Raw genomic sequence first — 7,796 nt, 5'->3', positions numbered from 1 at the left:
CTGTATAGGGTTTCCGAGGGTGTAAATCTTTACGGGAGTAGAAAGCCTCATCTTTCTCCCGCGGAGCGGCTGGTAGTTTTGAACCACTGACCTTAGGGTTCGCAGCCCGATTCGTAACTACTACGCTACCAGAGCTCCTTATCTGAATGGGTAAAGGAAGGGAAATAATGTTAAGGTGAAAGATTGTATTATGGATATTGTTTTCCCCTGTCTACTAATGTAAAATAGACACTTGAATGGGATAAAAGGAATATCAGGAAATATGATTACAGAAAGTTTGTAAGCCTGTCTTCAGCTTATAATGGATTGGAATACCTAAAAGGGGTTATAGAACTTGCCCAGTGAAATAGGCTTCTTTTGGAGCTTTTGTAGAGTATGGGGCCTTGGATGAATTCCATACAGAACCTTCTGTGGTAGGACATTTCCACTTGAAAGTACATACAGACCAGCCTGGAGTAGCTAGAGGAACAGAAGATATTTCTTGAAATAAAGACCAGCAGGTAAGCAGAGTAATAGAAAGAAAGAAAAATCAGACTGGTTATTAAAAGAACAAGCAAGCTGTTTGCCTGGGAGCCATCAAGGCAAGCCATCAAATCCTTTCAGGACAAATGCCCTTCTAAGACTGAAACTCAAAAGGAACACACTAACAAATTTGTAAACTCACTGGTGATCATGTTGGTCTACTTGGGAGTGGAAGTGGGGGAAAGGCAGTAGCGAAGACATGGGCTGAGCTTGACCGTTTTCCATAGAGTCCTGTCAACTTTGAGATGAGAGAGAGAAGATGAAGGACTTGTTGGTCCAAAGTTTGGGGAGACTTGGGAATCACTGAGTCCATGGACACTGGCCTAGTCACTGGGGGCTAGAGCTAAGACTAAAAGGACCAGTTGATATGAAGTCAGGGGAGGTGTGCAAGAAAGCCCAAACTTGCAGATAGCACCCATTTAACCTAACTTGGATGGCTTGATGATCAAAACTAAACTAGAGGAAGAGAAAGAAATTTAATACAGGAAGCAAGTGTAAATTAATTGAATTTGATGAACTTGACCTTATATTATAGATGTAGTAGCACAAAAGACCAAATGAGAAGGAAGGAGTCTTCAAATCAAGGATCAAGCATATTCCCTCATTAGCAGGCTTGATAAGGATGGGCAACTCAGACACTGGCTACCTAAAATGGAGGGGAGGAGGTTAATCAAGGCACAAAGTGACTAGCTTACAAGTTTTCATGAAGAAGTTTTAGTTCAAGAGCGAGTGGAGAAAGGTAGAATCCCCACTGAAAAGTTTCCATCTTGTCTAGATGGGTCAGGTAAAAAGAGATGGAGATAGGAGTCCTTTGATTTAATAGTGAATAATTTGTTCATGACTAATGGTGATTGTCACAATTGTAAAGGTAGAGGATGTGTAACAAAAAGAGGGGAGTAGTTCATCTTACATTCCAAGAACAAAGGACCCTAAGACCAGCAAGGGGAAAGAGCATGAGCTGAATGTGGGATTCTAACCAGAGAAGCAGTATTACCAGAGTCAGAGGCAGAGACAATGGCATGGAGAGATAGAGCATCTGAGGACCCTAGACTCGTGGAAAGAGAAAGGCTGTGTGCTGATGGGCAAGGGGCTGATTTGCAAAATGAGTCCTTTGGTTGTTTAAATAATTATATATTCCTGTGTGGTTTTGTGTACATCAAAAAAGGGGGTTATAATCATTACAATGAAACAATAGGTGATTGGTTAAGTACAAAACTGATGTTCTGCCATGTAGATTATCACTCAATTCACAATAAAAGATTTTAAAAAATTGTTGGTTTCTCTGAATACATCAGATCCCATTCTTTCTTCTTTGGTTCATTCTGCTGTAGCCATGCAGGTATAATTGCTCTGGATATCTTTCAGAAATCCAAAACCTAGGATTCCCTCCAATCTCTGGGTCTTTTCACCAACTGTACTATTGACCTTCAATTCTCTTCCTCTAGGTTTGTCTCTTTCAAGCGCTCAAATTTCACTTTCAAATTAAAGCTTCAGCCACCAACCACTTAAACCTGAAATTTTTACCCCTGTCACATTCTTATGTCTTCTGCCTTACTTTTCTCCATAAAATATATCCTCATCTGACATACTGTCAGTTGCTTATATTCTGACTGTTTATTGCTACTAAATAATGTCCTCTATGAAGATAGGAAATTTTGTCTGCTTTCTCATTGTAACCCTAGTGGCCAAATCAGAGCCTATCACATGGTGGTAGGTGATGATTGTGTGCGTTCTAGTTGGTTCCAATTCAAAGCAATCCTGTTTAGGGTGTTTGAGACTGTAAATCTTTAATCGAGAAGAAAGCCTCATCTTTCTTGCACATATGGCTGGTAGAGTCCAGCTGCTGACTTGTGGCTAGCAGCCCTCCTCATAACTCTCTACACTACCAGTGCTACTTTCTAATTAAAATGTTATTGTTGTTGTTAAGTGCCATAGAGTCTGTTCTGACCCATAATGACCCTGTGTAGGGTTTCCAAGGAGCAGCTGTTGAGCTTGAAACACCGACCTTGCAGTTCAAATGGCTTTGCAGTCTGGCGCATTAACGCACAGTGGATTTATTGTCTATATGCCCTGTTCCTCTATGGCCACTATGAAATCCCCTGGTGTTGCCAGTACTTCTGGGCAGCCTCAGTACCCCAACAGGTAACCATCTGCTGTCTGCATCTTCCAAGAGAGTAAAGAACGTGCCCCAGTGCTTTTCTCCTGTGTCCCCATCTCAGCTTGATCACACCTGAGTCCAGGTGCTGCCGGAGAGAGTGGGGCTGCTACACTGGTCAGAGGAGTGATCCATGCTCTTTGGAAATATCTCAGGACTGTCACCAAAGTTCAATCTCCCCAGAGACCAGTGGGGATTTTTTGGAAACACTGCACTGGGTTAAGAGGCTGTTCCAAGGATTTGAACATTGGGAGGCATTTGGGCTCAGAAACTGATTCTGGTGACCAGAAGGACTGACTTGTTGATGACCACATGGTGTTGGCCAGTCATTAGAATGTAGGGTTTCTTTCAGGGTCAGAGGAGCTGTTGGCAGAAGATTCATCACCCATGCATTGAATTTCCTCAGTTCTCTTTTTGAACAAGGACTTGCACAAGTGGATGTTTACAATGGATTTCTCATCATAACTGTTTTTGGATGATTTCTCTTTAGATACATTCATAGCAGTCAAGAAAGCTTTCAAGTTCTATTTGCCTTGAGATTCAGAAATCACATACTCATAAACTTTGATGGCCACTTTCATCTCCACAAGCTCCACAGTGAACACTCTTGGGCCCCTAAATCCTCAAAATACCTCAGGAGACTCTCTTCCAGGTTTGAGGATCCACATTGATAATTTAATGTCCAAGGCTCCAAAGAGCTTGAGCAGGCGTTCCATTATCTTCTGTACCATTCCATTTTTCTGGGGGGTGTCCAAGACCTAAACCTTAGGGGACAGGTAGAGATCATAGATTAGAGCATCTTACTGGGAAGGTTCTCACTGGGGACGAGTGGGGAAGGAATGGTCCTTGTCACCTCCCGAGGATCCTCATCGAGCTCAAGGGTTAAGGCAAAAGCTCTGGCTCTCCAGTCCTGTGCAAGGTGTTTTATCTTTTTGAAGGAGTAGATGGACACTGCTGTACCCTAGTTTATTTCTCTGCAAGAAGGTATACTTCTCTAGGTTTTCATCAGAACAGAATTCGATATGATCCACTAGTTTCTTGACTAATTCCTTGGCTGATGGCTTCTGATCCAGATCCTCATGCTCATTCTTGACCCCGTCTAGCCTCCTCCTCGTTGACGCTGCCCCACCCAGCGTTGAGATACCCAGGCGGGTCCCCCCCATGTCTCTGCCCCCTTCTCCTCCTCTAACTGCTCCAAGTCATGGGGTCGGCAACATGGATCGGCACCTAAGGTCTTGGGCCTGGACAGAACCTTCTCTCTTGGGTTGGCTATGGCTGGCATACAGGCTGGGACTTAAACAGTGATTGGATTGTAAGAATAAATGACTAAAAAAACCCAACCATTTCTAAAGATAACAAATTGCCTACTAAGGTGAACATACATTCACATTCAACTCATGACATGTCTTGGGGTCACCTGAGGCAGCCAAGTCCAGGCCTATGGTACACGATCATGAGCTACATAGCTAATAAAATTTGTTGTTGTTAAATGTCATTGAGTAAGTTCCCACGCTTAGCCATCCTGTATAGGGTTTCCAAGGAGTGGCTGGTAAGCTTGAACCACCAACCTTGAGGTTCAAACCAACTTTGCAATTCAGAGCATTAACTCACAGTGCCGCACCAGGATTTGTAACCCAAAATCCAAATTAACAGATACTGCAATTTATTAGCTTTAAAATATATGTGTGTGTGTGTGTGTGTATATATATATACATTAACATGATACATTTTAAATGCAAACACCAACCATTTTATTAAGGTTATAAAGATGTCACACGGAAAAATTGACAGAAATGCTTCAGTTATGACTTGTAGGACCATAATGTTCTCAGTTTGAGATTATAGTCATCACTTTGATGATTTGAATTGTTTCACTCTATAAACTCTGCTTGGAAAAAAAAGCCGAAGTTCAATTTAGAAGAAGGTAATGCAGAAATCTTACTATGTGAATCATCTCTTTTCTTTAATAAATGATAGGCTATACTTTACAGCTAATAGTCTAGATGAAGAAACAAATACAAACATATAAAATACAGTTAAAAATTTTAAGACTGGCTGTGTAATCAGTTTTAGGACCTGAAAATGATATTAATGCTCTAGTTCTTTTCTTTCTTTCCTGTCTGTACTTTTAACCCTCCCTCACTTTTCTTTCCCTCTCTAATCTTTCCTTTCCTCCTTCACTTTCTTCTTTCCTCCCTGGCTGTCTTTTCCTTTAGCTTGGTCTCCCCCATACAAAGTCTGTGCCTGAAGCACTCATTTTGACCAAGAAGTTTTCACTGTTTTTTAAAATGCTTCAGCAGTACAGAGTTCTCATATTTTGAAATAAATCATACTCAAGTGTACAGAAAATTAAAACAAAAAAACCAAAGCTAGACAACATCCTCACATTATTTCCCTCTCCCTGTCACAAGTGGATTGGTTAAATAGACAGGACCGCCAATGTTCTGCTGAAAGAAAACAATGCCTCTCTTGGCTTCTCTTTAATCTGCTGACTGCACTCAACCAGTCGCTTTGGCAGTTCTCTTTCTGTTTTTTCTCCCAATGAGCAATAAACAATGTGCCAGCATCAAAAGCCACAGCCTCAGGGTAATGGAAGCACATTCAAACAGTTGAACAGGAGGAGTGGAATAAACTCTGCTGCCCTGCAGCTGGCTACCACTAAATAGAATTTTGGGAGATTAAAAATAAAACAAGAGGGAGGCTTCTTTCCCATTTTGTGTTCAATTCCTGATTTTTGAAAGGAAAAAAAAATGGACACATTATGTATTTCAAAGAATAAGATACAAACATGCAGCACCAGTTTGTGTTTGTTTGTTTGTTTTAATGTTTTATTGTGAATTATGTGATAGTTTACATGGTAGAACATTAGCTTTACATTCATCCTATTGTATATCATTTCACTGACATGGTTACAACCCCCTCCATGCATCATCACCCAACCAAAGCCTGCCTCCTGGTCATCAGCACACAGCCCCTCTCCCTCTTTGGGTCTAGAGTCCCCAGCCGCTCCATCTCTCCATGTCATCCACTCTGCCTCCATCTCTGGCATCACTCTTTCTCTGGGTAGGGTTCCACACTCCGCTCCTCTCCCTTGATGGTCCCAGGGACCTCCACTCCTGGACTGCAAAGTCAACCACTCCCCTCCTTTTGCTACAAAACATCTCCTTTATATTTCCAACCCTCACAGTCAGTCCTGATAGCAATTATTCACTATTGTGCCACATGAGTGCTATCGCCATCTCCTTTCATCAGTCCTGCCCAGACAGATTGGATGTCCTCAGTGGACATTCTACTTTCATCAGTCTGGCCCAGACAGACAGAATGTCCTCAGTGGACATTCTACTTTTCTCCATGCCCTCTGGATCTAGGCTCCCTCTTGAAAGCTTGTAAACCAGTCACTTCTTGCCTTTGTAGCATCCCCGTTTTGGGTAGCCAATGTCCAAGTTGTCCATCCCAGTCTACCCTGTGTATCGAGGGGGTGGGAATGATCCTCGCTGTAAAGGTTTGTTCCCTCGTTTGAGGTACTGCATCCATAGGTGTAGGTCAAATTCATCAAATTGTATCAAATTACTCTTTTTTTCCTGTTTTTTTCTTCTTCTAGTTGAGTTCTAATCATCCAGTCATTGAAGCCAGGTCAAGTTGCTATTACCTGTTAAGTGTGCGTGTTCTGATGCATATGCCCTCTCTTCTTATCAGCTTGAAACTTTACTCTCCACTCTAGTCCTCTGAGGCTATGTCACTGACTCTGGGCCCAAGAGTCCCCAGGTCTTGTCACACTGCTGGCTGACCAGGTCTCCACCCAGATTCACAGCAGTCTACTGAATGTGCTAGGCCTTAGATTGAAACTTCATTGCTATTTTTCCCTCACTTCAAGTATAGCCATTCTTGTGTGTCTCCTCTCACAAAAATTATGTTGTATAAGCATGTAGCTCTAGGAGGGAAAGACTACACAATGTAATTTTGAAGTAGATTTAAGAGGTCCTCATCTTTTCAAAGAATGAATTTCTGAAGTCTTTCGCCTGCATTCCACAGAGAATAGAACAAAATTTGGCTGGATTTCCTGAGTTAAAGAAATACACTTGGCACCATACACAGTCTTTGTATTTGTGTAATACTCTAGAAATTACAAAGAGATTAATTAGAATGCTGTTGAATTTTCATCATTGCACAATTATATATTGAGGACCTACTAGGTGATCCAACCACTCATCTGTCAGTTTTTTGTACTGTGGTGGCTTGTGTGTTGCTGTGATGCTGAAATCTGTATGTATGTCACCAGGATTTTAAATACTAGCAGGATCACCCATGGAAGACAGGTTTAAACAGAGCTTCCAGACAAAGACTAGGAAGGAGAGGTAGACCACTTCTGAATAAACAGTGAAAACCTTATGAAGAACAGCAAAATATTGTTTGATACAGTGTCAGAAGAGCTTCTGGAAAAGAGCTGCCTCCTCAAAGTAGAATTGACTTTAATGATATGATTGGGGCAAAATCTTCGGGACCTTTGTCTGCTGATGCGGCACACAACTCAAAGTGAGAGGAAAGAGCTTCAAACACCCATTAATAATTAGTACATGGAAAGTACAAAGTATGTTTCTAGGAAAACTTGGAAGTTGTCAAAAATGAAACAAAATGCATAAAGATAAATATTCTAGGCACTAGTGAACTAAAATAGACTGGTATTGGCTATGCTGAATCCAACAGTCATATAGTTTCCTATGTCTGGTACAATTAACTGAAGAGGAATGGCACTGCATTCATCATCACAAAGAGTGTTTCAAAAGCTATCTTCAAGTAAAATGCTGTCTGTGATAGGATAATATTCATATGCTTACTAAGAAGATCAGGTAAAACTACTATTATTCACATTAATGCATCAACAATTAAAGCCAGTGATGATGAAATTGAAGAATTCTCCCAACTGCTTTAGTCTGAAATTGATCAAACATGCAATCAGGTTGCATTGAAAATTACTGGTGATTGGAAGGCGAAAGTTGGAAACAAACAAGATTAATCATTGGAAAATATGGCTTTGAAGGTGGCATGCTACAATTACAAAAGACCAATGAATTATTCAATCAAAATACTTATTTTCAACAACATCAATGGTAATTATACA

The 7,796-nt window shown here is 41.1% G+C and overlaps 1 pseudogene; it reads right to left on the bottom strand.

Moving 5' to 3' along the window:
- Positions 1-2,560: 2,560 nt before the first annotated feature.
- Positions 2,561-3,840, bottom strand: LOC102811419 (annotated as a pseudogene).
- Between the last annotated feature and the right edge of the window lie 3,956 nt (positions 3,841-7,796).

The sequence above is a fragment of the Chrysochloris asiatica genome, unplaced genomic scaffold (assembly GCF_000296735.1).
Source record: "Chrysochloris asiatica unplaced genomic scaffold, ChrAsi1.0 scaffold00006, whole genome shotgun sequence".
NCBI lineage: Eukaryota > Metazoa > Chordata > Mammalia > Afrosoricida > Chrysochloridae > Chrysochloris > Chrysochloris asiatica.
Note: the sequence above shows the minus strand (reverse complement) of the source record. Positions and strands in the feature narration are given on the sequence as shown.